The sequence below is a fragment of the Pristiophorus japonicus genome, chromosome 20, assembly GCF_044704955.1.
Source record: "Pristiophorus japonicus isolate sPriJap1 chromosome 20, sPriJap1.hap1, whole genome shotgun sequence".
In the NCBI taxonomy this organism is placed as follows: Eukaryota; Metazoa; Chordata; class Chondrichthyes; family Pristiophoridae; genus Pristiophorus; species Pristiophorus japonicus.
In genome coordinates, this window is record NC_091996.1 from 43,308,404 (window position 1) to 43,330,904 (window position 22,501).

Here is a 22,501-nt window from a genome sequence, read left to right on the forward strand (position 1 = left end):
GCCCCACAAACGGTGAGGAGGATCGCCCTTCGTTTGGCAGCATTCTCTTTCCCATCTCGCTCGTTGGCCACAAAGTATTGGTCGAGTCGCTCGACAAAAGTTTCCCAATCTTCTCGCTCCGAGAATTTCTCCAGAATGCCCACTGTTCTCTGCATCTTTGGGTTCGCTATCTGTATCTCGTTGCCAGTTATGTATGGAGAAAGAGTCAGACTGAACACTGTGAGCTCAAAGTAATGTGTGACCTTAGTCTTTTATTGCAGGTTTCCAGAGTGCCTCTCCAACCTGTGAGGCCTCCTTAAATACCTGTGCTCCCAAGGGATTATGGGATCCCTTGGGACTCCAGGGGATTAGCCCTCTGGTGGCTGTACAGAGTAAATACAATTTTATATATATAACAGTGTCATCTGCAAACTTGGAGATATTACACTCACTTCCTTCATCTAAATCATTGATATATATTGTAAATAGCTGGGGTCCCAGCACTGAGCCCTGCGGCACCCCACTAGTCACTGTCTGCCATTCTGAAAAGGACCCGTTTATCCCGACTCTCTGCTTCCTGTCTGCCAACCAGTTCTCTATCCACGTCAATATATTATCCCCAATACCATGTGCTTTAATTTTGCACACCAATCTCTTGTGTGGGACCTTGTCAAAAGCCTTTTGAAAATCCAAATACACCACATCCACTGGTTCTCCCTTGTCCACTCAACAAGTTACATGCTCAAAAAATTCGAGAAGATTTGTCAAGCATGATTTCCCTTTCATAAATCAATGCCGACTTGGACCGATTCTGTCACTGCTTTCCAAATGCGCTGCTATTTCATCTTTAAAAATTGATTCCAACATTTTCCCCACTACTGATGTCAGGCTAACCGGTCGACAATTCCCTATTTTCTCTCACCCTCCTTTTTTAAAAAGTGGTGTTACATTAGCCACCCTCCAGTCCATAGGAACTGATGCAGAGTCAATAAACTGTTGGAAAATGATCACCAATGCATCCACTATTTCCAGGGCCACCTTCTTAAGTACTCTGGGATGCAGACTATCAGGCCCTGGGGATTTATCGGCCTTCAATCCCATCAATTTCCCTAACACAATTTCCTGACTAGTAAGGATTTCCTTCAGTTCCTCCTTCTCACTAGACCTTCGGTCCCCTAGTATTTCCAGAAGGTTATTTGTGTCTTCCTTCGTGAAGACAGAACCAAAATATTTGTTCAGTTTGTCTGCCATTTCTTTGTTCCCCATTATAAATTCACCTGATTCTGACTGCAAGGGACCTATGTTTGTCTTCACTAATCTTTTTCTCTTCACATATCTATAGAAGCTTTTGCAGTCAGTTTTTATGTTCCCAGCAAGCTTCCTCTCATACTCTATTTTCCCCCTTCTAATTAAACCCTTTGTCGTCCTCTGTTGAATTCTAATTTTCTACCAGTCCTCAGGTTTGCTGCTTTTTCTGGTCAATTTATATGCCTCTTCCTTGGATTTAACACTATCCTTAATTTCCCTTGGTAGCCACGGTTGAGCCACCTTCCCCATTTTATTTTTACTCCAGACAGGGATGTACAATTGTTGAAGTTCATCCATGTGATCTTTAAATGTTTGCCATTGCCTATCCACCATCAACCCTTTAAGTATCATTCACCAGTCTATTCTGGCCAATTCATGCCTCATACCATCGAAGTTATCTTTCTTTAAGTTTAGTCTCTGAATTCACTGTGTCACTCTCCATCTTAATAAAGAATTTTACCATATTATGGTCACTCTTCCTCAAGGGGCCTCACACTAGATTGCTAATTAGTCCTTTCTCATTACACATCACCCAGTCTAGGATGGCTAGCCCTCTAGTTGGTTCTTGACATATTGGTCTAGAAAACCATCCCTAATACACACCAGGAAATCCTCCTCCACCGTATTGCTACCAGTTTGGTTAGCCCAATCTATGTATAGATTAGAGTCGCGCATGATAACTGCTGTACCTTTATTGCACGCATCCCTAATTTCTTGTTTGATGCTGTCCCCAAACCTCACTACTACTGTTTGGTAGTCTGTACACAACTCCCACTCGCGTTTTCTGCTCTTTGGTATTCCGCAGCTCTATCCATACAGATTCCACATCATCCAAGCTAATGTCCTTCCCTACTATTGCGTTAATTTTCTCTTTAACCAGCAACGCTACCCCACCTCCTTTTCCTTTCTGTCTATCCTTCCTGAATGCTGAATATCTTTGGATGTTGAGTTCCCAGCCTTGGTCACCCTGGAGCCATGTCTCCATAATCCCAATTATATCACATTCGTTAATAGCTGCCTGCGCAGTTAATTCGTCCACTTTATTACGAATACTCTTGCATCGAGGCACAGAGCCTTCAGGCTTGTCTTTTTAACACACTTTGTCCCTTTAGAATTTTGCTGTAATGTTGCCCTTTTTGATTGTTGTCTTGGGTTTCTCTGCTCTCCACTTTTATTTTTCTTCTTTCTATCTTTTGCTTCTGCCCCCATTTTACTGCCCTCTGATTCCTGCATAGGTTCCCATCCCCCTGCCATATTAGTTTAACCCCTCCCCAACAGCACTAACCAAACACTTCCCCTAGGACATTGGTTCCTGTCCTGCCCAGGTGCAGACCGTCTGGTTTGTACTGGTCCCACCTCCCCCAGAACCGGTTCCAATGTCCCAGGAATTTGAATCCCTCTCTCCTTCACAACTCTTCAAGCCACGTATTCATCTTAGCTATCCTGCTATTTCTGCTCTGACTAGCACATGGCACTGACAGCAATCCTAAGATTACTACCTTTGAGGTCCTGCTTTTTAATTTAACTCCTAGCTCCCTAAATTCAGCTTGTAGGACCTCATCCCATTTTTACCTATATTTTGATACCTATATACACCATGACAACTGGCTGTTCACCCTCCCCCTCCAAAATATCCTGCAGCCGCTCCGAGACATCCTTGACCCTTGCACCAGGGAGGCAACATACCATCCTGGAGTCTCGATTGCGGCCGCAGAAATGTCTATCTATTCCCCTTACAATAGAATCCCCTACCACGATCGCTTTCACATTCTTTTTCCTGCCCTTCTGTGCAGCAGAGCCACCCATGGTACCATGAACTTGGTGCTGCTGCCCTCCCCTGATGAGTCATCCCCCCCAACAGCACCAAAGGTGGTGTATCTGTTTTGGAGGGGGATGACCGCAGCGGACCCCTGCACTATCTTCCCTCCACTGCTCTGCCTGATGGTCACCCATTCCCTATCTGCCTGAGTAACCTTTACCTGCGGTGTGACCAACTCACTAAACGTGATATTCACGACATCCTCAGCATTGCGGATGCTCCAGACTGAATCCATGCGTAGCTCCAGTGCCGCAATGCGGTCTGTCAGGAGCTGCAGCTGGATACGCTTCCTGCACATGTAGTCGTCAGGGACACTGGAAGCGTCCCTGACTTCCCACATAGCACAGGAGGAGATTGACATGGTTCTGGGCTCTCCTGCGATGACTTAACCCTTAAATTAATTTAATTTGGCAACAATGCCAAAGGTTTCTTATTGATAAAGGAAAAGAAAAAGAAGAAAAACGACTCGCCAATCACTTACCCCCTTGGCTGTGACGTCACACTTCGATTTCTCTTTACTACTGTTTTGCCTTCTCTCCCTGCTGCAGCTGCACCAGCTAGCTCCTCCGACGCTGCCGCTCCCTCTTCGACGCCTGCTGGGCCTTTTATGGGCCTACCCTGGACTCCCGCTCCTCTCCGACGCTGCTGCTCCCTCCTCGACGACTGCTGGTCTTTTTATGGGCCTCCCCTGGACTCCCGCTGCTCCGATGCGGCCGAGATTTTCCTCTCCCGCTGGAAGTAGGACAGGCAGGACTTCCATCCTCCAGCCAGATCCTTTTTCTTGGGTGAGAGTCAATTACATCTGCAGGGCAAAGTTCCAGCAGTCTCTCCACTTGGAGAAGGAGCCTGCCACTCCTAGAGATGAATATCCTGCAGTGCCGGAACACTGCACGTAAACAGGTCTGCTGTTAAAGGGGCAGAAGCTCACAAAATAATGTAAGTTGAAATTTGGAAGAGGTTTTGATGGAGCTCAAAAAATCCAGAAGTTAATCCAGACGTAAGATATTTACCAAGGTTCTCGGCAATACTTCATGAGCCACGCTGAAAAGGTCTAAAATATCTTTTTAGAAATAGGTTTGCGGAGGGAATTCCAGAGCTTAGGACTTAGACGGCTTCAGACACAGTCACCAATGCAGGGCAAAGGGAATGGAGGATGCACACGAGGCCAGAGTTGGAGGAACGCAAAGTTGTTGGAGGGTTGTCGGGCTGGAGGAGATTTCAGAGCTAGGGAGGGATAAGGCTATGGAGGGATTTGATCATGAGGATGAGAATTTTAAAATTGACATGTTGGTGGGCAGGGAGCCAATGTGGGTCAGCGAGCACATGGGTGATGGGTGAACGGGACATGGTGCCTGTTCGGATAAAATCTCCCTCTTGCTTGCTTCCATCATTCAGCTGGGAACGCAGCTGAATTGGTCAGAGTTCTCTAGAAAGTTTATTTAGCACACACTTATTTTCTCCACTTTCCTTCTCTTGAAAAAATTTCCTCTTTACAGTTACACAGGCACTGATTGCACTTGGTACCTCACCCAAGTGCCCTTACTTCATTTGTGAGCTGTTTTACTATGGGTACATGACAGCTGAGCTTAATTCTCTGCTCACTCAACACCCAAACATTTGTTCCTTTGAGCAGAAGATAGTGGTGAAGGACAGAAATTGTGCTGATTTTTCTACTGTAACCCAGGGTATTGAAGCTAATTATAAATATAGAAGTATCTTGAAAAGCCATTTCTGGAAGCAATTCTATACTTTGTGGCTTTTGCCTTCTCATTGGAGAAGCCACTTTGCTTCCAGAGCATTAGCAACTCGCCAAGGCTTCTTCGACAGCACCTCCCAAACCCGCAATCTCTACCATCTTGAAGGACAAGGGCAGCCAACTCATAGGAACACCATCATCCGCAAGTTCCCCGCTCAGTGATACACCATCCTGACTTGAAAATATATTGTCATTCCTTCATAGTCACTGGGTTAAAATCCTGGAACTCCCTCCCTAACAGGACTGCAGCGGTTCAAGAAGGTGGTTCACCATCAGCTTCTCAAGGGCAATTAGGGATGGGCAATAAATACCGTCCTTGCCAGCGACACCCACACACCAGGAATGAATGTTAAAAAATAGACTAAAACACCACTCATCAATAAGGACCGTCAGCATTCTCACTGGTTAAGCACCACCTCTGGTACTGGAAATAAGGCAGTTTCACTTCTAATAACCAGCACCTCATTCTTCAGTAAACCACAGGTTTAAGTGTGTGAAGGTACGTGAATTGGGATAGAGTCCATGAATAATTTTAGACATGATGTGGTAAGTGTAACATGCTTGGGAGGAACAACTGACTTTGGACCTATGGTTCCCAATGTCCAAGTCTGATGTAGACTAATCGATAGAGATTGATTGCAGTGATTAGTGAGCAATTAACATTATATCACATGACTACCAGAATGGCAGAAGGCTAACTTGAATCTTAGATTGTTTTTGTCTAGCGATTCCTATATTCCTAATTGAAATACACATTTAGCCTTTAACATTTCCTGTCTTCTAACATTATGTTTTCATGAAATAATGCACTTTGGCGAAATTGTCTGTATCTGTTTACATCCTCCCAGCAAAGCATCTAAAATGTAATTCTTGTGGACAAATAAGGCAACTCTCCTTCACGTTTATTGTTGTGAAATATCTTATAAATAATAGTCACTGTACCCAAAGTGATTCATTGTGTATTGACACATTTTGATGATTTGATAGGCAGTACATAAAAGCAGCAAGTCTTTTCTTTCTAATACTTTGGTTGATACAGAATTATAGTTGATACTGACAGACCTTCAAATATTTATACGTTTCTATTTGCTGAGACAGTGTCTATTGCATCTTTATCTTTGCTAATTGGCGTGTCTGCTGTTCAAAAATGAGCACTGATCTTTGGCAAATGAGACTAAGTTGGGCATTCAATTCAAATGAATGTATTTCTGCCAGCCCCCCCACCCCCTCCAGAATAGCTGCCATATTACAAGGTTAACTCATTCATTATTTATAGCCAAATAATAAACGCATTTTTATAAACATGTTTCATTTTTTTTTTACAAAATACATCCCGAGGAAATATTCTCATCGGTGTATCGCATTACAAATTGGAAACAAATACAGTTTGGTTCCAAAGGAGCTAACAGAGCTGGAAACAAAGATACAGACCAACATGGATTAAACCGGCTACTGAACCACAGAATGTCATTCATCCAATGTGTTTTGGTGGAGCTGCGAATCTGTATCTGAAAGGGATCAGTGACGGGTCGCCTGTTCAGTCGCTTCATACTGAGCAAAGCATGATGGAACATTAATCAAAAGCCACAACAGCTGTCTGCAGCACTGTTAATCAGCCTCTTGATTGACAGATTGCCGTTGCCAGAAAACAAATTGATTTGCACCACTAAATTTACTGTCGAGCTGATGGGGAGCTGCCGTCTCTCTTGCATTCTTCGGTTTTTATCACGGAGTTCCTCGATTTAGAAGGAGAGCATTTATAAAGATGCAAATATTCAGAAATGTGTCAGTTTGTCATTTCCCTGCTTCTTAAAGTACGTGCATAGATCTTGTAAATGTACTTCTTTGTCGCGTGTTATTGAAAATAATTAAACCTTAGTAACTAGGAGCATTGTAAAATTCACTCCGTAATTGTGCTGAAGTGGTTCGTTTTCTGTTCATTTCTGCAATTTTGTTATTTTGACTTGTCATTTGGAAGTTTTTTGCTCTATTGTCCCCTACAATTTTCACCATTCTTCTCAAGGATACACTAGGGTATAGCAACTTAGGAACAGGAGTAGGCCATTCAGTCCCTTGAGCCTGTTCCGCCATTCAATTAGATCACAGCGGATCTGTAACTTAACTCCATCTACTCCCCTTGGTTCCGTAACCCTTAATACCCTTGCCAATCTCAGTATTGACATTTTCAGTTGACCTAACTTCAACAGCTTTTTGGGGGAAGAGAGTTCCAGATTTCCATTACCCTTTATGTGAAGAAGTGCTTTCTGACATCATTCCTGAATGGCCTTGCTCTAATTTTAAAGTTATGCCACCTTGTTCTGGACTCTTAGTAGAGCAAATGGTTTCTCTCTATCTACTCTATCAATTCCTTTAATCATCGGAAACATCTCTGTATTCAAGGGAATACAAACCTTGTCTATGCAAGCTGTCCTCAGAATTTGACCCTTTTAGCCATGGTATCGTTCTGGTGAATCTGCGCTGTACCCTCTCCAAAGCCGATATATCCTTCATAGTTTTGAACACCTCTATTAAATCTCCCCTTAACCTCCTCTACTCTAAAGAGAACAATCCCAGCTTCTCCAGTCTCTCCACGTAATTGAAGTCCCTCATTCCTGGTCTACTTTAAATTTCATACATGACCTCCAGAATTTAAAACCTTAATAGTTATCGTTTATACAATTGGTCAGATGCAGAGTTTCCTGTTGTCAACAGGGGCATTTGGGGAGGAGACATGTTAGCGCCCTTCTTAACATGAAGAGCACCTCATGCTTGCTTTGCGTCATGTGTTTTCTACTGGGTTGAATTTGGCTGGCTATAATAGCTAGTGTGAGGAGTGGAAATGAGCACCTAGCTAATGCCAGTCATGAAGTTATTGTGAATCTGATTGGTGTATGTATGCCAGTAGCAGTTTACAGACTGTGTCTAAGAATGCCTAGGCAACTGATACAAGTTAAGCACTTTTCAAAGTGGATGCCAGTTTAAGCAACTTGCCTGTAAACTGTATTACCACACAGTGATTCTGAAAAAGCTACAAAACAAGCTGAATAAGTTTTGACAATATTGATTTTCCCTATGATGACATTGGGAGTATGGACTGGAAAGTATGTTGTGGAAGGTAAATATTAAAGATAGCTGTTATGCTGGAAATAAAATTGGTGCTAAAACTTGAAATGGAGCAAATCAAAGAGCGATGGAATTTAAAATGCACATACATATAGAAGTGTAGTGACTCACTCAAACTGGAGATAATAGCAATGAAATTTCTTGCATCTGTGATATGCTGTCTTGGGTGATTTACCTGTCAGATGCACCTGAACAGCTGGTTTGTTTTTCTGTCAAAAAGGAACCAGGTGCATCGGCTGGGTTGACTGAACCCAGTGTAAAGATTGATGTTTGCATATCAATGATGTTCTAAGGGTTGCGTGTAAAAAAATACGACCTTCACCATAACTGCAGTTTTGCAAATTAACAACCCTTGTTGCACCTAGGAGATTGATTTATTCATATACATGCTCAAGAAAAGGGTAAACACAATAATTTGGAGGTTATTTTCAGCAGAAGTGATGATATAAATTCACAATGTGCTCTCCGGTCTTGCGTAGAAATGACTCAGCTTGATGCTTTTCATCTGTTGTTACCCAAGAAATGTAAATTTTATCATGATTGTAGCCATGAAGTGGCAGGCTTATATCAGGTACATGTTAGCAGTCTGACCTACAAACTTAAGAAGCATCAAATAAACGAGGCGCTGAATGTAAGAACCTTGACGGGCATGATATTGATGCTCTTCCGAGATCTGCCAAGAGGGCACCAGGGAGAGATAGCTAGCATAGGATGAAGCCTGCTGTTAAAAGTTGATCAGTGTTGTTACTGTGTTGATGAACATGAAGTAACTCTAGTATCGTTGATTGTTGATGGGCTTTTTCCTGGTAAGAGAGATATTTTACTTAGATTTTGTGTTTGTCTACCTTATGCCTTTGACTAGGAACATAGGGGTCAAGTTTCGGCCTGAGTTGCTCCTATTTTTTGGGAGCAACTAGTTTAGAATGGAGTATCTTAGAAGTTGCAATTCTCGGCCTTTAATTTGCTCCAGTTCTAGTGAGTTCGAACATTTTAGAATAGATTTTTTTTCAAAAGGGGGCATGCCCGGCCATTTACACCTGTTTTGCAAGTTTAGGCAGCAAAAACTTACTTCAAACTAACTTAAAATGGAGTAAGTGTAGATTTTTGTACGCTCAGAAAAACCTTGCCTACACTTAGAAAATCAGGCATATGGAACGAAAGATGGGGGGGGGGGTAGGGGGGAGGGGAGTTTACAAACATTAAACACTTCACTTTTACAAATAAAGAGCCATCATTAATAATAAATGATAAATAAATCAATAAATAAACCAATAAATCAATCATCAATCCAAATACATTTAAAAAAAAATTAAAAATCACTCAATAAATAAAAAATTATTTCTACTCATCTACTGCAGCACCAGGGGGAAGATTGGGGAGGGGGGGGGAAAAGAGAAGATGATGGGGGGGGAGAAGAGAAGAAGATGGGGGGTGAGGGAGAAGAGAGGAAGATGGGGGGGATGGAGAAGAGAGGGGGGCAGAGAGAGAAGACTACGAAGCCGATGCTGGGCTGCCGACGTTTCTTCGGCTGGGGCCCGCCCCAGCGAGATGTGGGCGGGCGGGCCCCGATGACGCCGAGGAAGCCGGGCCCTGCCGAGGACTTGGGGTGGGGCCCACACGCAGCCGGTGCCGGGCTGCTGCTGCCGCCTACTCTTCGGGCTGGACCCGCCCCCAGCGAGAGGCCGGGCGGGCGGGCCCAGCCGCTGAGGTAAGATGCGCAGGCCACTCAGCCGGGGATAGAGGTGACGTCCCTTCGGCCTGGGAGTAGGGTCGTTGCCCCGGAGACAGGACGCCGGCAGCTATTGTGCACGCGCGCCGCCTCCACTGCGCATGCGTGCAGCTGCCTGTGCAGTGCGAGGTGGAATTAGGCCTGCAGCTATCTGATAATTGCGAGGTAAGCATTCGGCGCAATTTTTGTTCTATAAATTAGGCGGGCATCTCCGATATGCGCCGTTCTAGCGGGCGGCCGAAACTTGACCCCATAGGGCCCAAATCTTCCCAACCCCTTTTTCCGGTGCACTCTCCCGAGATGCGGCGACTTTGTGCGCTCAAAATGGCACCAAAAAACTTACTAACGATTCTGGCCGCTCTGCTGTGTGTCCCGGGTCCTGGCACAACGTTTCTCATGGAGTGGTGGGCGGAGCTACAGCCCTGCTCCGAAAACAGTGCCGACAGCTGTCCGCATGCGCTTTAGAGTGTTCTTGCATGCGCAGTAGCTCCTCCCATGGTTGTGATAATGATGCCTGCAGCGTGGGACCCAATGCGTCCCGCCCCTATCCCGGGCTGAGTGGCCTGCCGTACAGGCTGGCCTCTGCCTTCCCGTGCTGAGGGCTACCTGAAACAGGTTGGTGGGGGGAAGAATTTTGATCGGGGGCCGGGGGGGGGGGGGAACAGTTTTGATGGGGGGAGGGGGGAAAAGAGTTTTGATGCGGGGGGCGGGGGAAGAGTTTTAATCCGGGTTGGCGGGGGGGGGGGGGAGCGGGGGGAGAGATAGAATCTTCAAAGATTTTCCAATACTTTAATACCTAGCTATCTTTACTAAAAATTACCTATCTGCAGTATCTTACAGCTCACCCACTACTGCATAGAATTTGAAAATATTACTAATTATCAGAGTCACACTACGCAATGCTGCACACCAAAATTTAAGTTTACATTTTGACATGCTTTTTTTGTTAAGCCGAACTTTTTAAATTTCTAAACCTAGTCAGGACAATTCTTTGGTGCTGCAGAAGTCAAAATTCAATGTGGTGTGATGCCGCACACAAATCCATTAGGTGAGAGCGTTGGTGCTCTTGATCTATTATTTACAAAGAAAACCGTCCCCTTGCTTAAGTGGCTCCTATACTTCAGCCTTTATTGCAAGATCATTTTTGTTCTTGTAAAAACCCCATACTCAGTTTAATCAGGCTGATGGCACCTGCACTCTGTCCAGTCTCGCTGCTTGGGATTTAAAAAAAAAACTAGCAATCCTATCATAACATTGTCATTTGGAGGCTACCTGGGCGCAAGGGTTTTCTGCGTGGCCACAAGTGGCCACATACGCTGGCCTAAGTTAGTTTGGAGCAACTACTAGCTGTCCAAACTGGTTTAAATGGCCAAAACAGGCTTAGGTGGCTGGTACTGCCCCCTTTTGGAAAAAAAAGCTAAACTTAAAAAAAATCCTAACTCACTTACACTGGCGCAAATTAAATGTGCAGAAAAATGGGGATTTTTAAGATACTCCAGAAAAATCAAGCTGCTCCAAAAAAAATGGAGCAGCTCCTGGCCAAATTTGGGCCCAATGAAACAGGAGTAGGCCAATCAACCCCTTGAGCCTGTTCCACCACTCAATTAGATCATGGCTAACCTTAATTGGAACACATCCCCTCCTTCAACCTGAATGAAGAAAGGTTCATTTTGTGTGCCAGTTTCCACCTTGCATTGACAGAACATTGACCCTTTATGGTGGATGCCAAATTGAAGAGGAATATGAATATTTTAAAACCATGTATCACAAGTAATAAAGAACCATTGAATAAGTAGAGAGATGTCAGTCCTACTTCGCAATACACTCCAGGACATTCCACTTTCAAGTCACTTTTATAATTAGAATGTAATCTGCGTCTGCGCACATTCTGAGGCTGAACTCCAGGATATAGTCGACATATTTACTGAGGCGTACGCAACATGGGCCTTACGCTAAACATCCGTAAGACAAAGGTCCTCCACCAGCCTGTCCTCGCGGCACAGCACTGCCCCCCAGTCGTCAAGATCCACGGCACGGCCCTCGACAACGTGGACTACTTCCCATACCTCGAGAGCCTCTTATCAACAAAAGCAGACATTGATGCGGAGATTCAACACCGCCTCCAGTACGCCAGTGCAGCCTTCGGCTGCCTGAGGAAAAGAGTGTTTGAAGACCAGGCCCTCAAATCTGCCACCAAGCTCATGGTCTACAGGGCTACAGTAATACCCGCCCTCCTGTATGGCTCAGAGGCATGGATGAAATACACCTCAAGTCGCTGGAGATATATCACCAGCGATGGCTCCGCAAGATCCTACAAATCCCTTGGGAGGACAGGCACACCAACAATAGTGTCCTCGTCCAGGCTAACATCCCCAGCATTGAAGCACTGACCACACTCGGATCAGCTTCGCTGGGCAGGCCACATAGTTCACAAGCCAAGCACGAGACTCCCAAAGCAAGTGCTCTATGCGGAGCTCCTTCATGGCAAACGAGCCAAAGGTGGGCAGTGGAAACATTACAAGAACACTCACAAAACCTCAGAGATAAAGTGCGACATCGCCAATGACACCTGGGAGTCCCTGGCCAAAGACCGCCCTAAGTGGAGAAAGTGCATCCGAGAGGGCATTGAGCACTTCGAGTCTCAACGCCTAGAGCGTGCAGAAATCAAGCACAGGCAGCGGAAAGAGCGTGCGGAAAACTAGTCCCACCCATCCCTTCCCTCAACAACTATCTGTCCCACCTGTGACAGAGTCTGTGGCTCTCGTATTGGACTGTTCAGTCACCAAAGAACTTACTTCAGGAGTGGAAGCAAGTCTTCCTCGATTCCGAGGGACTGCCTATGATGATGATGGCTAAAAGTTAGCGTATTTTTTTTCTCACAGTAAAAGCAACTTTTTTGTCATAATATCTGTTCATCAAGGTGAGGGATGATCTTGGTAGAAACAAAACGCCTGCTCATTTCAGGCAACCAGTATTGGCATCAAGCAGTTCCCCAATAAAGCTCCCTCTGCTCTGTCCCAACATTATGCCTCAGCTCGAACATCAGAAAGGCAGCCTTTACTGCAGTGTGACATTTCCAAGCCATCATTTCTGTCCCCTGAATAACTGCCAGTCTAGCATCAGTTGAAGACCCCTTTTTGTTTGGTCATGGGATCTGAATCAGTACCACCCAATCTTATTTTGTGTTGAATCATCACAGATAGAGACATTCAGAGCAACTGCTTGGGCACTTTTCACTCCCTTCCTCCTCCCCTGATGTATTGATTCCTGTTGGGGTACAGTTCAACAGGTGCTGCAACCACTCTTTGGCCCCAAGTTTCCACATGATTTGCTCCTGATTTTTAGGAGCAACTCGTGGAGAACGGAGTATCTTAGAAATCGCAATTCTCCACATTTAAGTTTTCTGCAGTTCTAGTCATGTAGAACAGTTTCACTTTGGAACAGAATTTTTTTTTCAAAAGGAGGCGTGTCCAGCCACTGACGCCTGATTTGAAAGTTTCCACAGTGAAAACGTACTCCAAACTAACTTAGAATGGAGAAAGTGAAGATTTTTGTAGGTCTGAAAAAACCTTGTCTACACATTAAAAAATCAGGCGCAGGTTACAAATTAGGCGTCCGGAACGAGGTGGGGGGGAAGGGAAGTCATTAAATTCTGCAATAAATCCTTAGTTATACTTATACAAATAATTCCAACCTGAATAAAAATGTATAAGCAAAGAAAAGATTAAATAAACCATGTTCTTACCTGTGTGAAAGTGCTTCAGGCAGGGAGAAGGCTGCAGGAAGCCTCACAAGTTGAGGCAGCCGTTCCCGACGGCAGCGGGGGGGAGGCAGTGAAGAGGCAGCCGTTCCCGACGGCGGGGGGGGGGGGGGGGAGGCAGGGAGAAGGCTGCAGGAAGCCTCAGAAGTTGAGGCAGCCATTCCCGACGGCAGCGGGGGGGAGGCAGGGAGAAGGCTGCAGGAAGCCTCAGAAGTTGAGGCAGCCATTCCCGACGGCGAGGGGGGGGGGGGGGGAAGGCCCCCCTGCCCCAGTCGGACCAGTCGGGAAATGGCTGCCTCAACTTCTGAGGCTTCCTGCAGCCTTCTCACTGCTGCAAGAAGCCTCAGTGCTGATCATGGAAGGGCAATGTGGTTTTATTAAAAAATTTTAAAAATTGAACAGCTACAAAGAACTACAAAAATGGCCGAGTGCCAATGTTTCCTTCACGCTGCGCGTGCACGAACGCTCCAACGCGCACGTGCAGGGTTGCTGGCATGAAAAAAACTCATTTAAATGGTACCCGCCCCCTCCTACTTACAAAATCGGCGCGAGTGGTAGGCTCCGCCCCCTGGGCACTGCGCCAAGCTGACATCGAGCTGCAAAGCGCTCGAGAATAGCGCGTTTTTTTTCAGGCGCCGTTTTCGGCGCGAAAAACGGGCACCCAGCTCGGAGGGGCGCCTGTTTTGCCGCGTGTGGAAACTTGGGGCCATAAAGTGTGAGCCCAGACAGTCAGTATCAGCAGGCTGTTGAACCAGGTGCAGCATTAGAGTCTAATTTTATCTGCAATTAGAAACATAGAAACATAGATTGATGCTAACAAGTGCACATTCCAGCGGGGATCACTGCAGTGTTCAGGAATGGAGACTCCTGTTGCCCAGACTGACACTGAGGCTTGTTGTGGAAGGAAGTCTTGTATTTAGATAGAGTCATTAGTGGATCTCCCATGGCTTTGCATGTAGAAAGTCAAGACAAAACAAATTTGCCTTGGAGTGCATTTGAGATGCTGCAGGTAAGGGGTATGGGATCTGGATCTTATGAAACTCCGTCTAGTGGTGAAAATGTGTAATTTTGGGTATGGCTGTCTCACAGAATGGTAATGCTCAAATAAGCGCACAACAAGCATAGTGAATGGAATATATTATCGATATCATGTCTCTGTGAAATGTCCAATGATGCATTTAAGCTGCAACTGTAGCGTTGGAATGAAGTGGTATTTACTTTGTGCTGGCAATGCACTCATAAAGTAAATATAACCTAAATCCAAAAGCGTTTCGTATAATGCAGTGAGCTTCTTTGAAGTGCAGTCACTGTTGTTGTGTATATTATTATGCAATGTCTTTACTGCCATCTTGTAAGATCAGCTAACTTGACATAAGCCGGGGATCAATATGGCCTTGTTTGTAACAGGGCCATTGAGGGATTGCAGAGTAGCTGTTTTAAAACAACATTTGTACTGGTTTTATATTTGAAGTTGAACACAAAAATATTTGGGTTTTTTTTTTCCAGAGGTTTTATTGTTTGGGAGAAGGGAAAGTAGAAAAGCACATTTTAATGCAATTACGGAGGTCCGAAGACTGAGTTTAAAAATGGAAAAGAAATAATGGGGACGACATTCAACTTACAGCTATCCATTTTGCACAAGTTAAATGGACATTAGGCCTAAAAATTCCCATCGTGATGTGTCTCTCCCAATCTGGACCAGAAATGATCCGGCTGCCATATTGGATTGGGTGAATTTTAGTCATAAATAATAATAACTTTTATTTAAAAAGCTCCTTTAACATAATAAAATGTCCCAAGGCACTTAGTCGTCCAGGGCACATGTCTGAAACTGATTTCTTAAATGTGAAAATCGGGGACTATTGCTGGTTATAGGACCCCGAATGTGAAATTTAGGTACAGGTGGGCAGATCTTGTGTCCCAGGGCATTGAATTTATCTCGGATTTCAGATGCCGTAGATGCTTTCCAATATCTCTCCCGAGTGAATCTGAACCTTTTAACAGGGAGTATTAAATGTAAACATGCCATTAAACCATCACCCTGCCCAACCTTAATTGCCGCAGCAAAGCAAAGAAGAGATGGTTTAACTAATGTATACCAGAGAAATCGAAGGGTAGGGGCGTAGGTGTAGAACCTAGTTTCAGTGAAATTTCAGTGGGCTACGTACAAACCTAGGGCTTTTTAAAAAGCCACATTTAAATCTAATTTTAAAAAGTGCTCCGAATCTATTTTGACCAACACAAGTGTGAATTTATAATCATCATCTTTTTGAGATGATTAAATCTACATGTATTGCAAAAAAATGACCTAATGAGGGTTAGAATGGGAATAGTAACATTTGTTATAAAACATGTTTCTTGTGATCCTTCATAAAATAACGGAGGAAATGTTTACCTCAAGATCCAAATAGTGTAAATCCATCACTACTTGAGGCCCGTTGAGCTCAGTTTTCTGTCACAGAGTTTCTCGAGCATTGCTCACAGTACTAAAGCTGATGGGTGGATACGTTATTCAACTTCCAGTTCCCAGTGATGGAGAAACAAGAACAACTTCCTAATGAGCTCGAAATGACTCACATCATTCTCTACCTTCTGGGGATGCTTCTTTCGATTGACTGGGGTGCAGCCGATAGGAAAGGACAATGCCGAAATATAATGCACCAACCTGAGTGGGGCCCTCATCAAGAGGTAGCAGATTTTGGTCTGGATTTGTGGTCTTCTGCCGTCCCTGTTAGCTCCCCGGAGGGGGCGGCAATGGCGGCAGTAAGCACTTCTGGATGGGCAGCCAGCTTCCAGCGCCCCGCAGGGACATGCCGTGCCGGTTTGGAGAGTGGAGCAGTGCCGCCCGGAAAAGGTGAGCCAGTGTGCAATGCCCCTGGTTGCAACACCGGCTTGATTTTTGGCTACCACCGTAGCGCTCCATAGAGCCCCCGGGAGCAGACATTCCTAGCTATAGCGGCCGCAGTGAGATAAGTAATGTCGAGCTCAGGTAAGTGTGATCGTTTTTTTTTTGCGATTTATGTTGTGGTACCATGACTTATGTATTGGGAATGTTTTTGGTGGTTTTTTTTCAGGTTTATTTTTTTCTCCCAGGCCTCTCTTCGGGAGCTTCAAGGCTGGCTGTTTAGTTTGGGATTTTCATTTGCTCAGTTGGCCTTGCGCCCTTAAAGAGGTGTGCAACTCCTCCCTTAGCACTCCGCTCCAAACTCGCCCCAAATGATGAATTTTGTGGCGGCAGACGCAATCCATTTGCCGGCTCAAAATTTACCGCTCCGCCTGGATTAAAGCCGCAACAGAAGCACGACCGAATTTCTATCCCTTGGTCTTTGAAAAGTGGGAATACTTCATTGTAGCCCTCTTCACCACAAAATAGAACACAAAGCAGTGGAATGTATAATACGTACAATAGTCTGAGTTGTAGTCATCTATCTATTTTTGACAGGGTAGATTGCTATGTTTCTGAATCCAATGGGGGGAAATTAAACCTAAAAAAATAGGTAGGTTTGGAGCATGGGGGGGGTAGTTAAATTGTTAAAAATCAGATTCTGGACCTGAAGCCGCCTCCAAGCCGCCCACTTCCGGTTTTAAAGGAGGCGGGACAGGGGCGAGGTAGGGGCTGGCAGCCAACCCGCTCCCAGGAGGCGGGATGTCAATTTCAAGCTTAGTATAAAATGTGAAAAAGCACTCAAGGGTAATGTATTCAATGCTGTGGTATGGAGGGAGCCTTCTGAAAAGATAAATACAGTTTGACATTGCGAGTTAGGCTAACTTTAGATGTGCCTTGCTGGAGGGCAACAGTATCTTTACAAAGCACAATTAGCCAGATTTGTCAGCTGTAAAACATGTAGTTGGAGGCATCCTGGCCTCTTCTGTAACCTCCGTCAGAAAGATCTTCCATGTTGCTGGCTGAAAAAACAAGTCAACAAAACTATTGTTGCCCTCATTCTTCAAAGGAATTCTTGACCATGTGGCGATCAGGAGAGTTGTCCCCAGAGGACATTTACCGGACAGCGAAAAGGATTTGTTGCATAATTTTTGAACAGAAGAATAATTTCCACTGGGAAAGGAGGTCGTGTTGTGGTGCTGTAAATGTGAAGGGGAAGTGGCAGCTGAGGGAACGTGGGGTTAACACTTAAAAACGAATCAGTTGGAGTTAATGATGTTGTGGATTAAATTAAATACAGAATTCAGTGCAAAGAATAAGGATTACTAGGTCTCTGTTGTGTCAGTTTTTATTTAATATATTATAGTTATCACATCTCTGCTCTCAAAATTATTGAATATTTCATAGCTTAGTATTAACATATAACTTTCTGCTAGTCTATTTGGTGGCATTTTTAGTATCCTTCAATTCAACTGAGGAAAAATGTAAGGAATGGTTTGGTTCCAAGGACCACTGCAGTAAAATGTTTATTTCAGTTGAGTTGAGGTTGCCCAGAGTTTAATCCTTCTATCTATTCAATTCTTTTGCTACAGAATGCCACTGCCGTTGTATGAACTTTGAACTCTGTTTCATGCAACGACTGTGGCCCAGGATGACATCCAGCAATCATGTCCCTCTGTACTAGAAGCTACCGAAAATCATGGCCCTGAAATTCCAATTGGAGGCTTCTTTCGGACGAACGCCTCCGACCGGAAAATTTTTCTGAAAGTACCTGGTGGACCCGGAGGAGCATGGAATTCCGTTGGGAGGCATTCTCTTCCCGCGTTGCGAAGCGCGCTCCCGTCCTCCAGGTTCCCAACGCAGAAGGTGCAGTCATGTGTGACTGCTTAACCAATCAGGCACAGTATTCTCAATTAATAACAATGGGAACTCCGTATCTACGAGTTCTCATTGCTATTAATTGAGAAAAAAAAACAAACACAATAACACCAAATAAAAAATAAAAAACGCATCTCACATAATTAAAATTAATTGAAAGTAAAGTTAATAAATATCTTAGAGAATTTTTGTTTCCAAGTTTTTTAAAAGTTTTTTTAATTATGGTTTAAAATAAATTTAATGTAGTGGGCAGGGTTTTTAAAAATAACATGTTTTTAAAATTTTATTTTTTATGTTTTAAGTGTGTTTTAAGACTCTTACGCCTGTAAAAGTAGGCTATACGCCTGCTTTTATCAGGCACAAAAGTTTTGAGGACATTTGCTGGACAAGATTTGGGTAAATCCCGCAATCTTGCCCGTGCAAATGTCCTCGCTCCCGATTTGTGGATGATCTGTCAAACTGGAGCTTGACAGATCAGAAAAGCCAGTTTTCAGCGCATGTGCATTGTGTGCTGAAAACCGGCTTTTGTGATGTCTTCCCAGGCCCGTACACACTCCGTATGGACCCGGGGAGGCCGGAATTTTTGGGCCATTATTTTGCAACTTCTTTTAATTAAACCAAGTTTTCTAGAAATAAAACCATTAGCCATGTATTATAAAGTAACCTTTCCACTACTAGTATTAATTATAGTTTCAATTCAAATCTCATTTTAACTTGATTTAGTATGGCTTTTGGCCAGATAGCCTTTTCTCAGCAGCAAGATTTATGGGTAAACAGACTTGTTTAAATTTTATTGCACAACAGTCTTGAATAACATGAGTAAGATTAATTGCTCTCTAGCTCTTCAAGGAAATAAAGGTTTGAGCACAGAATGTTGTAATCATTCTGGATATTTTTAAGGGAGCGTTGCTGTATTTGGGAGTTATATGAGCTTGCCAGGAATGATCTGCTTGTGAAATGCAGTTTTAACACCTGCCATATTACAAAGTGAACTGTTGTAATGTTGGCTTTGAGTCAAACTTCATATACAGACTTCAATTTTTTTGAGTCAAACATGATTTATCATTTATTGATATGCTGTGACACAATCACACCTGGTAAACAAAAAGCAAAGAGTGGTGGTAAATGGTTGTGTTTCAGACTGGAGGGAGTATGCAACGGTGTCCCCCAGGAGTCCGGTATTAGGACAGGGCATCATTTCAAAGTTTGCAGATGACACGATACTCGGAAATGTAGCAACCAGTGAGGAGGAAAGTCACAGACTTCAGGAGGACATAGACAGAGTGGTAAAATGGGCAGACACACAGCAGATGAAAACTGATGCAGAATAATAGGGAGAGGTGATTTTGGAAGGAAGAATGAGGAGAAATGATCTAAACGAAACGGTACAATTTTAAAGGGCATGCAGAAACAGAGAGATCTGGCGGGCGGGGGGGTGGGGGGGGGTGGGTTACATGCAGAAATCATTGAAAACGGCAGGACAAGTTGATGAGACTGTTTAAAAAAAACATTTGGCTTTATAACAGACGGATAGTGTACAAAAGCAAGGAAGTTATGCTAAACTTTTATAAATCATTGCTTCAGCCTCAACTGGAGTATTGTGTTCAATTCTGGGTACCACACTTTACGAAGGATGTCAAGGCCTTGGAGAGGGTGCAGAGGAGATTTACTAGAATGGTACCAGTGATGAGGGACTTTAGTTGTGTGGAGTGATTAGAGAAACTAGGATTTATCTTTAGAGCAGAGAAGGTGAAATGGAAATTCAATAAAGGTGTTCAAATTTTTGAGGGGTTTTGATAAGAGTACATAGGGAAAAACTGTTCCACTGGCAGGAGGAATAGTAACCAGAGGACACAGATTTAAGGTAATTGGCAACGAGGAGAATTTTTCTTACGCAGCGAGTTATTATAATCTGGAATTCAATGCCTGAAAGGGCAGTGGAAGCAGATTCAATAATGACTTTCAAAAAGGAATTGGATAAATACTTGAAAATAAAATATTTGCAGGGCTATGGGGAAGGAGCAGGGGAGTGGAACTGATTGGACAGCTCCTTCAAAGAGCTGGCATAAGCACAATGGGCTGAATGACCTCCTTCTGTGCTGCCTGATTGTATCTATGCCATCCAAGACAATGCAGGAGGCATTGATGCCTTGTGAAGTTTTCATGTTACTGTTAATGAGCTTGCTCTCCAGTGGAAAGGATAACAGAGATTAATCTTGGCAATCAGCTGTTTTCTCATAATTTCCCTTGTAGTTTTTAGTTTGTGTTTAAACTTTGTGCACTGGGAATGAACTAAGTAAACCCTTATTGATGTGCAGTAATTGCTCCAGTAAGACAGACTATCACAAGTTTACAAATGGTGCCTTTATTAATGAATCGCTTTCTCCTCCTCTAAGTGACAAATAGAACCATCTGGCACACAGAGAATACATTTAATATAATTATAATAGCTTTTACTGCCTTCTAGATTTGATGGAGCTAGATAGGAGATTAGATTGAGCAGGACACGTACTAATATAATCTGACCGTAATCATTTTTATATTGACGTCATTATATTTTATATTGATGTCATTAGGTCCAATGGCAGATATTGCACTCTCAACCAAAACATGCAAATCTGAATTCCAGCCATGACTAGTCTTCAAATCTGCTAATATTTATTTCAAGAGTGCCACCCCAGTGAATACCGCCCCCGTTGACGGTACATGCCGTAACATTGATGGGTGCTGTAGAGTAGCTGGTTTGCCAAACCAGATTGTTGTGCTCTCCAGAAATAAAGGAGAAGTATAATGGGGAATCTCAGCAGTGAGGCCTCAAAATAAGGAAAACAAGGAAAAGATCTTCCATTTGTATAGAGCCCGTCACACCCTCAGGACATCGCAAAGCACTTCATCGCCAATGAATTACTTTGGAAGTGTAGTCACTGCTGTTTTGTAGACAAGCACAGCAGCCAATTTGCAAACAGCCATGTGCCACAAACTGCAATGAGATAAATGAGCAGTTAATCAGTCTTTTTTTTGTGCTGTTTAAGGGTTTAATGTTGGGCAGCGCTCCCTTGCTCTTCTTTAAATAGTATACTCACGTGAAGAGATAGATAAGGCCTTGGTTTAATGCCTCATCTGAAAGCCAGCTCCTCTGATTATGCAGCACTTTTTGGGGCCGGAATTGCCTCTTTCTGAAAGGGCCATGACCGCCTCAAGTTGGTAAAGAATCACCGCTCGGTCAGTGTGAAGGGGCCGCCATTTTGTATATTGCCCTCCTTTAGTTTTGGAGCGGTGTACGGGACCGTCCCGCCCATTTTCCCGCCGTGTCGTGCATGCGCCAACACCTTACTGACCAGCGGCAACCCCCTTTTGGAAATAGCCCCGCGGGAAATTGTCCACTGCCACCACTGGTCAGTACCACTGACAGCTTTTTCTGTCGGTATCCTTTTTGCGGATGGGCGGCACAGCCGTCCTTAAATGTGAGGTCACACTGCCAGTGACTCCATTTTATTTTTTATTGTTAGTCAACTGCCAGATTGGGCCGACAATTATGCCCGCTGGCCTGGCCAAAACTCTCCCTGGTGACCCAGTGTTTGCCACTGAAGTGGCTGCAGAGTTCGCGCGGCGCTGATGACTTGGAGCGTCGGCCACTATGACCCACCCACACTTCCTGCCCGAGAGTGGCGGTGACCCCGACGCGACCGCACTTCCGCTCCTCTCCCCACAGCAACACCTCTCTGACCGGAAACATAAACCAAAGAGCTGAAAATCGCCGGAATGTCCACCCCCCCCATGCATTGAGGTGGATGGAGCACCTAAAAAACAGTAGGTGCGCCCCGTTTCAGGTGGAGGGCAATTTTGGCCCCCTGGGTATTGCATTGAAATGTCAGGGTAGATTATGTGTTCCAAGGTATGGAATGGGGCTTAACCCAGGGGATCAGGGGGTGGTGGGGGAAAGGACAGGGGATCCGGGGGGGGGGGGGAGGACAGGGGATTGGTGGTGGGGGGGGGGACAGGGGATCGGTGGTGGGGGGGGGGGAAAGGACAGGGGATCGGGGGGTGGTGGGGGAAAGGACAGGGGATCGGTGGTGGGGAAAGGACAGGGGATCGGGGGGTGGTGGGGGAAAGGACAGGGGATCGGGGGGTGGTGGGGGAAAGGACAGGGGATCAGGGGGTGGTGGGGGAAAGGACAGGGGATCAGGGGGTGGTGGGGGAAAGGACAGGGGATCGGGGGGTGGTGGGGGAAAGGACAGGGGATCAGGGGGTGGTGGGGGAAAGGA

At 44.6% G+C, this 22,501-nt stretch overlaps 1 protein-coding gene across 1 annotated transcript in view; it reads left to right on the forward strand.

The window, feature by feature from the left end:
* The window catches only part of LOC139232507 (probable voltage-dependent N-type calcium channel subunit alpha-1B), a 958,198-nt gene that overhangs the window by 652,165 nt on the left and 283,532 nt on the right, over positions 1-22,501 (forward strand). The window lies entirely within an intron of this gene.